This window comes from Manis javanica, chromosome 17 (genome assembly GCF_040802235.1).
Source record: "Manis javanica isolate MJ-LG chromosome 17, MJ_LKY, whole genome shotgun sequence".
Lineage (NCBI taxonomy): Eukaryota > Metazoa > Chordata > Mammalia > Pholidota > Manidae > Manis > Manis javanica.
In genome coordinates, this window is record NC_133172.1 from 38,908,094 (window position 1) to 38,922,440 (window position 14,347).

Consider the following 14,347-nt stretch of genomic DNA (forward strand, 5'->3'; position numbering starts at 1 on the left):
GAGTGCCGTTCTAGTGGCAGGAGAGACCAACTCTCCCGAAAGGTCCCCTCTCTGTCCAGCCTCGTCCCCAGACACTCTCATTTCCTATTCCCAGCCCTGTCCCTCCGTGGGAACATAGCCATGGCCACCTCCCTGGGGACCACGGCGGGTTTTTGCTGGGGGACATGGGTGTGAGGCTCCCGGCCGGCCCGGCCTGCCCTGGACGCCTGGCGCTGTGACTTCGTGCCCTTCCCGGGCTGCCTCGCCTTCGGCGCCGCCGGCATCGGTGTGAGGCCCCCGGGACAGCGCGCTGACGAGGAGGAGACCTGGCTCTGAGATCGGCTTCTGCCAGTAGCCAGCTGTTGTGACCTTGGGCCTCAGTCCCTCTTCTCAAACATTGGAGAAACTGAAGTTTCCGTCTTCGGGGCCACCTGAACCTCCAAGGTGTTAAGTTGAAGTAACTTACTTTATTAAGTAACAAAAATTCAACCGAGTAAAATTTAAAGGTGTAATTGGCTTTATTGAACAGTTCACGAACTGGGCAGTATCCCATCTAGCAAGTACAAAGGAGCGTCAAAGAGCTACAGAAAAGGAAAGGTTTTTAAAACAGAGGAATGGTACAAAGAAGTCACAAATGGAAAAAAGGATTATTTAGACAAGGTCACCTTCCTTTGGGGGACAAACGGGGTCTGTTAGGCAAATACCTCATTAAGGTTAACCAGGAAATTCCAGACTGGTTGCATAAGATTACATTCCTGGAGAGGTCAAAACTACAGTTGTGTTAGGTCTTAGGTTTTGGTGACATGGACTTAGCACAACTGACTCCATCTGGGGTTTGTCTCCTTTTTTTTTTTTTTTTTTTTTTTTTTTTGAGAGGGCATCTCTCATATTTATTGATCAAATGGTTGTTAACAACAATAAAATTCAGTATAGGGGGGTCAATGCTCAATGTACAATCATTAATCCATCTCAAGCCTAATTCTCGTCAGTCTCCAATCTTCTGAAGCATAACGAACAAGTTCTTACATGGTGAACGAATTCTTACAGAGTGAATAAATTCTTACATGGTGAACAGTACAAGGGCATTCACAGAAACTTTCGGTTTCGATCATGCAATATGACCTATAAACCATCAGGTCAAATATGAATATTCATTTGATTTTTGTACTTGATTTATATGTTGATCCCACATTTCTCCTATTATTATTATTATTTTTATTTTTAATAAAATGCTGAAGTGGTAGGTAGATGCAAGATAAAAGTAGAAAACATAGTTTAGTGCTGTAAGAAGGCAAATGTAGATGATCAGATGATCAGGTGTGTGCCTATGGACTAAGTATTAATCCAGGCTAGACAAGGGCAGCAAGACATCCACGGATGCAGAAGATTTCTCTCAAAGCAGGGGGGGTGAGGTTCTGAGCCTCACCTCTGTTGATCCCCAAATTCTCACCTGATGGCCCCCCTGCGACTGTGCCTGTCTTAGGTTGTTCCTCCCTTGAGGAATCTTACCCGTCTCTGGCTAACCAGTCATCTTCCGGGGCCATACAGGGAAATGTAAAGTTGGTAAGTGAGAGAGATGCCATATTGTTTGCAAAGGTTAGCTTTTTACTTCTTTGCAGATTTATGCCCTGTGGCTTCTATGCCCAGCACTTGTCTCGAGGTATCTTTACCACCTGGAGGAATTATGATACTCGGTAAATTCGATATGAGGCACGAATTCTATTTAAGGTTTGTAATTAGGAAGGAAGAAGAAAAGCTATAGATGTAGCATATGAAGGAAACTTGGGAGGATTAATTATTTCTTTGACATATCTTCTTGTATAGTACCTTAAGTATGTATAGGTTTTAAACTACTAACTAATTTGCACACACATATTAACATAATAGGAATACGGTGACATAAACAAAGCAAATCTATAATTACCAGCCATCTCCAGTGAAGCCAAGAAAACCATTTAGGCACCCTCGGCATTTGTGAAAATTTATCTGTAATATGATGGATATTTTCCAACTGTACTTGAACCATCAGACAAATTAAAGCAGCCCATTTCTGGGATCTGTTCACATCCCATATGTTCTTTTAACCATAGATAGTCTATAGTCATGAGATTTTGGGGTGCTACAACTTGCACCCCTCCCAACTCCTGGTTGAGTTCCAACAGTACAGATCCAGTCAAATTCGTTGTCTCACTGTATGCACATGCCAGCCTAGACATCTCTCTCCTCCTTCTTATGGCAAGTCCAGGAGACGGTGGGCTGGATGCAGCCACAACCGCAGCATCGTCCGGATCCCTGGGGAGGCTTTTTGATGATCATCCCCCGGCACGAGTCCTCCAGAGAGTGCTGATGCCGGAAGCTCCTCCTCATATCGTATCTTATTTCATTTTCTGGGTATCCAAGCTAGGCCTTGATCTTCTGCGTAGAAACAAACAGACCCTTTGCCCACACTTTGACATGCCCTCTATACCACTGTGCAGAACTCATTGGAGGTCAGCACACAGTAATTGCTTTTTTTTTTTTTTTTTTAATTAAGAGAAAGGAATATTATCAGAAAAGAGTACCTCCATAGCTGATCATCTGACACCCTTTAAGTGATCAACATTAAGGATATTTAAAGCATGCGTTGATCTTTGATTTACCAATAGTTTTATCCTGTTAATGAGTAATCCCCTTTTCTTTCTTTCTTTCTTTCTTTTTTTTTTTTTTTTTTTAAATTTTTAATCTACCCTTACATGAAGAATACTATGTTTACTATGCTCTCCCCTATATCAGGTCCCCCCTAACAACCCCATTACGGTTACTGTCCATCAGCTTAGCAAAATGTGGTAGAGTCACTACTTGTCCTCTCTGTGTTGTGCAGCCCACCCTCCCCTTTCTCCCTCCCCCCCATGCATGCTAATCTTAATACCCCCCTTCTTCTTCCCCCCCCTTATCCCTCCCTGCCCACCCATCCTCCCCAGTTCCTTTCCCTTTGGTACCTGTTAGTCCATTTTTGGGTTCTGTAATTCTGCTGCTGTTTTGTTCCTTCAGTTTTTCCTTTGTTCCTATACTCCTCAGATGAGTGAAATCATTTGGTATTTCTCTTTCTCCGCTTGGCTTATTTCACTGAGCATAATACTCTCCAGCTCCATCCATGTTGCTGCAAATGGTTGGATTTTTCCACTTCTTATGGCTGAGTAGTATTCCATTGTGTATATGTACCACATCTTCTTTATCCATTCATCTACAGATGGACATTTAGGTTGCTTCCAATTCTTGGCTATTGTAAATAGTGCTGCGATAAACATAGGAGTGCATCTGTCTTTCTCAAACTTGATTGCTGCGTTCTTAGGGTAAATTCCTAGGAGTGGAATTCCTGGGTCAAATGGTAGGTCTGTTTTGAGCATTTTGATGCACCTCCATACTGCTTTCCACAATGGTTGAACTAATTTACATTCCCACCAGCAGTGTAGGAGGGTTCCCCTTTCTCCACAGCCTCGCCAACATTTGTTGTTGTTTGTCTTTTGGATGGCAGCTATCCTTACTGGTGTGAGGTGATACCTCATTGTAGTTTTAATTTGCATTTCTCTGATAATTAGCGATGTGGAGCATCTTTTCATGTGTCTCTTGGCCATCTGTATTTCTTTTTTGGAGAACTGTCTGTTCAATTCCTCTGCCCATTTTTTAATTGGGTTATTTGTTTTTTGTTTGTTGAGGCGTGTGAGCTCTTTATATATTCTGGACGTCAAGCCTTTATCAGATCTGTCATTTTCAAATATATTCTCCCATACTGTAGGGTTCCTTTTTGTTCTATTGATGGTGTCTTTCGCTGTACAGAAGCTTTTCAGCTTAATGTAGTCCCACTTGCTCATTTTTGCTGTTGTTTTCCTTGCCCGGGGAGATATGTTCAAGAAGAGATCACTCATGTTTATGTCTAAGAGGTTTTTGCCTATGTTTTTTTCCAAGAGTTTAATGGTTTCGTGACTTACATTCAGGTCTTTGATCCATTTTGAGTTTACCTTTGTATATGGGGTTAGACAATGGTCCAGTTTCATTCTCCTACATGTAGCTGTCCAGTTTTGCCAGCACCATCTGTTGAAGAGACTGTCATTTTGCCATTGTATGTCCATGGCTCCTTTATCAAATATTAATTGACCATATATGTTTGGGTTAATTTCTGGGGTCTCTAATCTGTTCCACTGGTCTGTGGCTCTGTTCTTGTGCCAGTACCAAATTGTCTTGATTACTATGGCTTTGTAGTAGAGCTTGAAGTTGGGGAGTGAGATCCCCCCTACTTTATTCTTCTTTTTCAGGATTGCTTTGGCTATTCGGGGTCTTTGGTGTTTCCATATGAATTTTTGAATTATTTGTTCCAATTCATTGAAGAATGTTGCTGGTAATTTGAGAGGGATTGCATCAAATTTGTATATTGCTTTCGGCAGGATGGCCATTTTGACGATATTAATTCTTCCTAGCCATGAGCATGGGATGAGTTTCCATTTATTAGTGTCCCCTTTAATTTCTCTTAAGAGTGACTTGTAGTTTTCAGAGTATAAGTCTTTCACTTCCTTGGTTAGGTTTATTCCTAGGTATTTTATTCTTTTTGATGCAATGGTGAATGGAATTGTTTTCCTGATTTCTCTTTCTATTGATTCGTTGTTAGTGTATAGGAAAGCTACAGATTTCTGTGTGTTGATTTTGTATCCTGCAACTTTGCTGTATTCCGATATCAGTTCTAGTAGTTTTGGAGTGGAGTCTTTAGGGTTTTTTATGTACAGTATCATATCATCTGCAAATAGTGACAGTTTAACTTCTTCTTTACCAATCTGGATTCCTTGTATTTCTTTGTTTTGTCTGATTGCCGTGGCTAGGACCTCCAGTACTATGTTAAATAACAGTGGGGAGAGTGGGCATCCCTGTCTGGTTCCCGATCTCAGTGGAAATGCTTTCAGCTTCTCGCTGTTCAGTATAATGCTGGCTGTGGGTTTATCATATATGGCCTTTATTATGTTGAGGTACTTGCCCTCTATTCCCATTTTGCTGAGAGTTTTTATCATGAATGGATGTTGAATTTTGTCAAATGCTTTTTCAGCATCTATGGAGATGATCATGTGGTTTTTGTCTTTCTTTTTGTTGATGTGGTGGATGATGTTGATGGATTTTCGAATGTTGTACCATCCTTGCATCCCTGGGATGAACCCCACTTGGTCATGGTGTATGATCCTTTTGATATACTGTTGAATTCTGTTTGCTAATATTTTATTGAGTATTTTTGCATCTACATTCATCAGGGATATTGGTCTGTAATTTTCTTTTTTGGTGGGGTCTTTTCCTGGTTTTGGTATTAGGGTGATGTTGGCTTCATAGAATGAGTTTGGGAGTATTCCCTCTTCTTCTATTTTGTGGAACACTTTAAGGAGAATGGGTATTATGTCTTCTCTGTGTGTCTGATAAAATTCCGAGGTAAATCCGTCCGGCCCCGGGGTTTTGTTCTTGGGTAGTTTTTTGATTACTGTTTCAATTTCTTTGCTTGTAATTGGTTTGTTTAACTTTTGTGTTTCTTCCTTGGTCAGTCTTGGGAGGTTGTATTTTTCTAGGAAGTTGTCCATTTCTTCTAGGTTTTCCAGCTTGTTGGCATATAGGTTTTCATAGTAGTCTTTAATAATTCTTTGTATTTCTGTGGAGTCTGTCGTGATTTTTCCATTCTCATTTCTGATTATGTTGATTTGTGTTGACTCTCTTTTTCTCTTAATAAGTTGGGCTAGAGGCTTATCTATTTTGTTTATTTTCTCAAAGAACCAGCTCTTGGTTTCGTTGATTTTTGCTATTGTTTTATTCTTCTCAATTTTGTTTATTTCTTCTCTGATCTTTATTATGTCCCTCCTTCTGCTGACTTTAGGCCTCCTTTGTTCTTCTTTTTCCAGTTTTAATAATTGTGATGTTAGACTATTCATTTGGGATTGTTCTTCCTTCTTCAAGTGTGCCTGGATTGCTATATACTTTCCTCTTAAGACTGCTTTCGCTGCATCCCACAGAAGTTGGGGCTTAGTGTTGTTGTTGTCATTTGTTTCTATATATTCCTTGATCTCTATTTTGATTTGTTCATTGATCCATTGATTATTTAGTAGCATGTTGTTAAGCCTCCATGTGTTTGTGAGCCTTTTTGTTTTCTTTGTAGAATTTATTTCTACTTTCATACCTTTGTGGTCTGAAAAATTGGTTGGTAGAATTTCAATATTGTGGAATTTACTGAGGCTCTTTTTGTGAGCTAGTATGTGGTCTATTCTGGAGAATGTTCCATGTGCACTTGAGAAGAATGTATATCCTGTTGCTTTTGGATGTAAAGTTCTATAGATGTCTATTAGGTCCATCTGTTCTAGTGTGTTGTTCAGTGCCTGTGTGTCTTTACTTATTTTCTGCCCGGTGGATCTATCCTTTGGGGTGAGTGGTGTGTTGAAGTCTCCTACAATGAATGCATTGCAGTCTATTTCCCTCTTTAGTTCTGTTAGTATTTGCTTCACATATGCTGGTGCTCCTGTATTGGGTGCATATATATTTAGAATGGTTATATCCTCTTGTTGGACTAAGCCCTTTATCATTATGTAGTGGCCTTCTTTATCTCTTGTTACTTTCTTTGTTTTGAAGTCTATTTTGTCTGATATTAGTACTGCAACCCCTGCTTTCTTCTCACTGTTGTTTGCCTGAAATATGTTTTTCCATCCCTTGACTTTTAGTCTATGCTTATCTTTGGGTTTAAGGTGAGTTTCTTGTAAGCAGCATATAGATGGGTCTTGCTTTTTTATCCATTCTATTACTCTATGTCTTTTGATTGGTGCATTAAGTCCATTTACATTTAGGGTGACTATTGAAAGATATGTACTTATTGCCATTGCAGGCTTTAGATTCGTGGTTACCAAAGGTTCAAGGTTAGCTTCTTTAGTATCTTACTGCCTAACTTAGCTCGCTTATTGAGCTGTTATATACACTGTCTGGAGAGTCTTTTCTTCTCTCCCTTCTTATTCCTCCTCCTCCATTCTTCATATGTTGTGTGTTTTGTTCTGTGCTCTTTTTAGGGGTGCTCCCATCTAGAGCAGTCCCTGTAGGATGCCCTGTAGAGGTGGTTTGTGGGAAGCAAATTCCCTCAGCTTTTGCTTGTCTGGGAATTGTTTGATCCCACCATCATATTTAAATGATAGTCGTGCTGGATACAGTATCCTTGGTTCAAGGCCCTTCTGTTTCATTGCATTAAGTATATCATGCCATTCTCTTCTGGCCTGTAGGGTTTCTGTTGAGAAGTCTGATGTTAGCCTGATTGGTTTTCCTTTATAGGTGACCTTTTTCTCTCTAGCTGCCTTTAAAACTCTTTCCTTGTCCTTGATCCTTGCCATTTTAATTATTATGTGTCTTGGTGTTGTCCTCCTTGGATCCTTTCTGTTGGGGGTTCTGTATAATTCCATGGTCTGTTCGATTATTTCCTCCCCCAGTTTGGGGAAGTTTTCAGCAATTATTTCTTCAAAGACACTTTCTATCCCTTTTCCTCTTTCTTCCTCTTCTGGTATCCCTATAATACGAATGTTTTTCCTTTTGTATTGGTCACATATTTCTCTTAGTGTTGTTTCATTCCTGGAGATCCTTTTATCTCTCTCTCTGTCAGCTTCTATACGTTCCTGTTCTCTGGCTTCTATTCCTTCAATGGCCTCTTGCATCTTATCCATTCTGCTTATAAATCCTTCCAGGGATTGTTTCACTTCTGTGATCTCTTTCCTGACATCTGTGATCTCCTTCCGGACTTCATCCCACTGCTCTTGCATTTTTCTCTGCATCTCATCCCACTGCTCTTGCATTTTTCTCTGCATCTCATCCCATTGCTCTTGCATTTTTTTCTGCATCTCTGTCAGCATGTTCATGATTTTTATTTTGAATTCTTTTTCAGGAGGACTAGTTAGGTCTGTCTCCTTCTCAGGTGTTGTCTCTGTGATCTTTGTCTGCCTGTAGTTTTGCCTTTTCATGGTGATAGAGATAGTTTGCAGAGCTGGTACAAGTGACCGCTGGAAGAGCTTCCCTTCTTGTTGGTTTGTAGCCTTTTCCTGGGAGAATAGCGACCTCTAGTGGCTTGTGCTGGGCAGCTGTGCGCAGACAGGGCTTCTGCTTCCTGCCCAGTTGCTTTGGGGTTTATCTCCGCTGTTGCTGTGGGCTTGGCCTGGCTGGGGCTGTTCCTCCAAAATGGTGGAGCCCCGTTGGAGGGGGAGCAGCCAGGAGACTATTTATCTCCGTAAGGGGCCTCTGTGCTCCCTGCTGCCCAGGGGGTTAGAGTGCCCAGAGATCCCCAGATTCCCTGCTTCTGGTCTAAGTGACCTGTCCTGCCCCTTTAAGATTTCCAAAAAGCACTCTCCAAACCAAAACAACAGCAGCAACAATGAGAGAGGGAACAGAAACAAAGAGAAAAAAAAAAGGAAAAAAAAGGAAAAAACAAGCGATTTTTTTTTTTTTTTTTTTTTTTGTCCTCAGGTGCCGGTCCCAGGCACCCGCTCACTGGTCCTGCTGCCCTGTCTCCCTAGCACCAGGGTCCCTGTCCTTTCAAGGCTTCCAAAAAGCACCCACCCACCGGTCCCGCAGGGAAGGAACGCTCAATATTCTTTGTCCTCAGGCACTGGTCCCACGCACCCGCTTACCAGTCCCGCCGCCCTGCCTCCCTAGCACCGGGGTCCCTGTCCCTTCAAGGCTTCCAAAAAGCACTCAGCAAAAAGAGAGAAAAAAAAGGGGAAAAACGCGCGATTTCTTCCGTCCTCAGGTGCTGGTCTCAGGCACCCACCCACCGGTCCCACAGGGAAAAATGCGGGATATTCTTTGTCCTCAGGTGCCGGTCCCAGGCACCCGCTCACCAGTCCCGCCGCCCTGCCTCCCTAGCACCGGGGTCCCTGTCCCTTTTAGGCTTCCAAAAAGCACTCGCAGAAAAGAGAAAAAAAAAGGGGAAAAACGCGCGATTTCCTCTGTCCTCAAGTGCCGGTCTCAGGCACCCGCGCACCGGTCCCGCAGGGAAAAACGGGGGATATTCTTTGTCCTCAGGCGCCGGTCCCAGCCACCCGCTCACCAGTCCCGCCACCGTGCCTCCCTAGCACTGGGGTCCCCGTCCCTTCAAGGCTTCCAAAATGCGCTCGCCCAAAAGAGAAAAAAAAAAACAGGGGAAAAACGCGCGACCTCCTCCGTCCACAGGCACCGGTCTCAGGCACCCGCCCCCAGGTCTCGCAGGGAGAAACGCGGGATATTCTTTGTCCTCCGGCGCCGTTCCCAGGCACCTCCTCACCGGTCCCGCCACCCTGCCTCCCCAGCAACGGGGGCCCGTCCCTCTAAGGCTTCCAAAAAGCGCTCGCCAAAAAAAAAACCGCTCCGGTTTCTCTCCACCCGCCGGGAGCCGGGGGGAGGGGCGCTCGGGTCCCGCCGGGCTGGGGCTTGTATCTTACCCCCTTCACAAGGCGCTGGGTTCTTGCAGGTGTGGATGTGGTCTGGATGTTGTCCTGTGTCCTGTGGTCTCTATTTTAGGAAGATTTTTCTTTGTTATATTTTCATAGCTCTATGTGTTTTTGGGAGGAGATTTCCACTGCTCTACTCACGCCGCCATCTTGGCTCCGCCTGGTTTGTCTCCTTTTTTAATGGTGTAATTTCCCAAACTTGCCATTTAGGGTGCTTGTTAATAAATCAGGTACTCAGGTCTTTCTCCTGGAGAGTTAATTCAGTACAACTGGGTATAGTCCAGAAATCTTACTTTAACAAATGCCCCCAAGGGATTTGTAGGATCTACAAGTTTGGGGAAAGTTGATGATGTTCATTCAGCCTCTGAGTACCAAGCTCTGGGTGACTTAAGGGGTTCATGGACTTATCACTAAACAGATAAATGTAGAGCGCCTCACTTATTTGTTTAGTATAAAAACAAAGCAAAACAGGAGGAACAAAATAGCAGTACACTGTAGACATCAAGAAGGGACTAGTGTTTACCCGAGGGGAGAGGTGGGCGGTAGTGAGGGAGAAGGGGATTAAAGGGCACAGTAATTCACTATAACAGTAAAGGTTGTTCACAGGACGGTAGGTAGTACAGCACAGAGAATACAGTTAATGATTCTGTAACATCTTACTACGTGAATGGACAGTGGACTGCACTGGAGGGGGTGAGGGTTTGACAATGTAGGTGAAACAAAAAAAATGCAGCATGCCTCACTGGGCTATCTATCATTGGGGGAGGCTTCCTGTTATGAGGAAGAAGTAAATGATTTTTGGCTTAGGGATAACTGATGACAAGCACTAAGCATGTCATTCTGTAATTTTTTTTTCTATTGCTTTAAAAAAAATTTTTTTTGTATCATTAATCTACAATTACATGAAGAACATTATGTTTACTAGGCTCCTGCCTTCACCAAGTCCCCTACACATACCCCTTCACAGTCACTGTCCATCTGCATAGTAAGATGCTGTAAAATCACTACTTGTCTTCTCTGTGTTGCACAGCCCTCCACATGCCCCCCAACACTATACATGCTAATCGCAATGCCCCCTTTCTTTTTCCTTTCCCTTATCCCTCCCTTCCCACCCATCCTCCCCAGTCCCTTTCCCTTTGGTAACTGTTAGTCCATTCTTGGGTTCTGTGAGTCTGCTGCTGTTTTGTTCCTTCAGTTTTCCTTTGTTCTTACACTCCACATATGAGTGAAATCATTTGGTACTTGTCTTTCTCCACCTGGCTTATTTCACTGAGCGTAATACCCTCTAGCTTCATCCATGTTGTTGCAAATGGTAGAATCTGTTTTTTTCTTACGGCTGAGTAATATTCCATTGTGTATATGTACCACATCTTTATCCATTCATCTAGTGATGGACATTTAGGTTGCTTCCATATCTTGGCTATTATAAATAGTGCAGCGATAAACATAGGGGTGCATCTGTCTTTTTCAAAATGCTGCATTCTTAGGGTAAATTCCTAGAAGTGGAATTCCTGGGTCAAATGGTATTTCTATTTTGAGCATTTTGAGGAACCTCCATACTGCTTTCCACAATGGTTGAACTCATTTACATTCCCACCAGCAGTGTAGGAGGGTTCCCCTTTCTCCACAACCTCGCCAACATTTGTTGTTGTTTGTCTTTTCGATGATGGCGATCCTTACTGGTGTGAGGTGATATCTCATTGTGGTTTTAATTTGCATTTCTCTGATGACTAGCGATGTGGAGCATCTTTTCATGTGCCTGTTGGGCATCTAGATTTCTTCTTTAGAGAACTGTCTATTCAGCTCCTCTTCCCATTTTTTAATTGGATTATTTGCTTTTTGTTTGTTGAGGTGTGTGAGCTCTTTATATATTTTGGATGTCAACTTTATCGGATCTGTCATTTATGAATATATTCTCCCATACTGTAGGATACCTTTTTGTTCTATTGATGGTGTCCTTTGCTGTACAGAAGCTTTCAGCTTGATATAGTCCCACTTGTTCATTTTTGCTTTTGTTTCCCTTGCCTGGGGAGATACATTCATGAAGAAGTCATTCATGTTTATGTCCATGAGATTTTTGCCTATTTTTTTTCTAAGAGTTTTATGGTTTCATGACTTACATTCAGGTCTTTGATCCATTTCGAATTTACTTTTGTGTATGGGGTTAGACAGTGATCCAGTGATCCAGTTTCATTCTCTTACATGTAGCTGTCCAGTTTTACCAGTCTGTCATTTCCCTATTGTATGTCCATGGCTCCTTTATCATATATTAATTGGCCATATATGTTTGGGTTAATGTTTGGAGTCTATTCTGTTCCACTGGTCTGTGGCTCTGTTCTTGTGCCAATACCAAATTGTCTTGATTACTGTGGCTTTGTAGTAGAGCTTGAAGTTGGGGAGGGAGATCCCCCCTCCACTTTATTCTTCCTTCTCAGGATTGCTTTGGCTATTCGGGGTCTTTGGTGGTTCCATATGAATTTTTGAACTATTTGTTCTGGTTCATTGAAGAATGCTGTTGGTAATTTGATAGGGATTGCATCGAATCTGTATATTGCCTTGGGCAGGATGGCCACATTGACGATATTAATTCTTCCTAGCCAGGAACATGGGATGAGTTTCCATTTGTTAGTGTCCTCTTTAATTTCTCTTAAGAGTGTCTTGTAGTTTTCAAGGTATGTCATTCACTTCCTTGGTTAGGTTTATTCCTAGGTATTTTATTCTTTTTGATGCAATTGTGAATGGAATTGTTTTCCTTATTTCTCTATTAGTTCTTTGTTAGTGTATAGGAAAGTCACAGATTTCTGTGTGTTAATTTTGTATCCTGCAACTTTGCTGAATTCCGATATTAGTTCTAGTAGTTTTGGAGTGGAGTCTTTAGGGTTTTTTATGTACAATATCATGTCATCTGCAAATAGTGACAGTTTGACTTCTTCTTTACCAATTTGGATCGGTTGTATTTCTTTGTTTTGTCTAATTGCCATGGCTAGGACCTCCAGTACTATGTTGAATAACAGTGGGGAGAGTGAGCATCCCTGTCTTGTTCCTGATCTCAGAGGAAAAGCTTTCATCCTCTCGCTGTTCAGTATGATGTTAGCTGTGGGTTTATCATATATGGCCTTTATTATGTTGAGGTACTTGCCCTCTGTGCCCATTTTGTTGAGAGTTTTTATCATGAATGGATGTTGAATTTTGTCGAATGCTTTTTCAGCATCTATGGAGATGATCATGTGGTTTTTGTCCTTCTTTTTGTTGATGTGGTGGATGATGTTGGTAGATTTTCGAATGTTGTACCATCCTTGCATCCCTGGAATGAATCCCACTTGGTCAAGGTGTATGATCCTTTTGATGTATTTTTGAATTCGGTTTGCTAATATTTTGTTGAGTATTTTTGCATCTGCGTTCATCAGGGATATTGGTCTGTAGTTTTCTTTTTTGGTGGGGTCTTTGCCTGGTTTTGGTATTAGGGTGATGTTGGCTTCATAGATTGAATTTGGGAGTATTCCCTCCTCTTCTATTTTTAGGAAAACTTTATGGAGAATGGGTATTATGTCTTCTCTGTATATCTGGTAAAATCACGAGGTGAATCCATCCGGCCTGGGGGTTTTGTTCTTGGGTAGTTTTTTGATGACTGCTTCAATTTCGTTGCTGGAAATTGGTCTGTTTAGATTTTCTGTTTCTTTCTGGTTCAGTCTTGGAAGGTTGTATTTTTCTAGGAAGTTGTCCATTTCTCCTAGGTTTTCCAGCTTGTTAGCATATAGGTTTTCATAATATTATCTAATAATTCTTTGTATTTCTGTGGGGTCTGTTGTGATTTTTCCTTTCTTGTTTCTGATTCTGTTGATGTGTGTTGATTCTGTTTTTCTCTTAATAAGTCTGGCTAGAGGCTTATCTATTTTATTTTCTCAAAGAACCAGCTCTTGGTTTCATTGATTTTTCCTATTGTTTTATTCTTCTCAATTTTATTTATTTCTTCTCTGATCTTTATTATGTCCGTCCGTCTGCTGACCTTATGCCTCATTTGTTCTTCATTTTCCAATTTCGATAATTGTGACAGTAGACTATTCATTTGGAATTGTTCTTCCTTCTTTAAATATGCCTGGATTGCTATATACTTTCCTCTTAAGACTGCTTTCGCTGCATCCCACAGAAGTTGGGGCTTTGTGTTGTTGTCGTTTGTTTCCATATATTGCTGGATCTCCATTTTAATTTGGTCATTGATCCATTGATTATTTAGTAGCATGTTGTTAAGCCTCCATGTGTTTGTGAGCCTTTTTGCTTTCTTTGTACAATTTATTTCTAGTTTTACACCTTTGTGGTCTGAAAAGTTGGTTGGTAGGATTTCAATCTTTTTGAATTTACTGAGGCTCTTTTTGTGGCCTAGTATGTGGTCTATTCTGGAGAATGTTCCATGTGCACTTGAGAAGAATGTGTATCCTGTTGCTTTTGGATGTAGAGTTCTGTAGATGTCTATTAGGTCCATCTGTTCTAGTGTATTGTTCAGTGCCTCTGTATCCTTACTTATTTTCTGTCTGGTGGATTTGTCCTTTGGAGTGAGTGGTGTGTTAAAGTCTCCCAAAATGAATGCATTGCATTCTATTTCTTCCTTTCGTTCTGTTAGTATTTGTTTCACATATGTTGATGCTCCTGTATTGGGTGCATATATGTTTATAATGGTTATATCCTCTTGTTGGACTGAGCCCTTTATCATTATGTAGTGTCCTTCTTTATCTCTTGTTACTTTCTTTGTTTTGAAGTCTATTTTGTCTGATACTAGTATTGCAACACCTGCTTTTTTCTCCCTGTTGTTTGCATGAAACATCTTTTTCCATCCCTTGACTTTTAATCTGTGCATGTCTTTGGGTTTGAGGTGAGTCTCTTGTAAGCACCATATAGATGGGTCTTGCTTTTTTATCCATTCT

At 41.5% G+C, this 14,347-nt stretch overlaps 1 protein-coding gene across 4 annotated transcripts in view; it reads left to right on the plus strand.

The window, feature by feature from the left end:
- CIAPIN1 (cytokine induced apoptosis inhibitor 1) overlaps window positions 1–14,347 on the plus strand; it is an 89,357-nt gene that overhangs the window by 140 nt on the left and 74,870 nt on the right. The window contains exon 1 of one of the 4 annotated variants that reach the window (XM_037025490.2): window positions 58–423. The exons of the other annotated variants lie outside the window; for them this stretch is intronic. The gene's annotated coding sequence lies outside the window, so the exon portion shown is untranslated. Of the gene's footprint in view, window positions 1–57; window positions 424–14,347 lie in introns of those variants that run through there. 4 annotated transcript variants of the gene reach the window in all.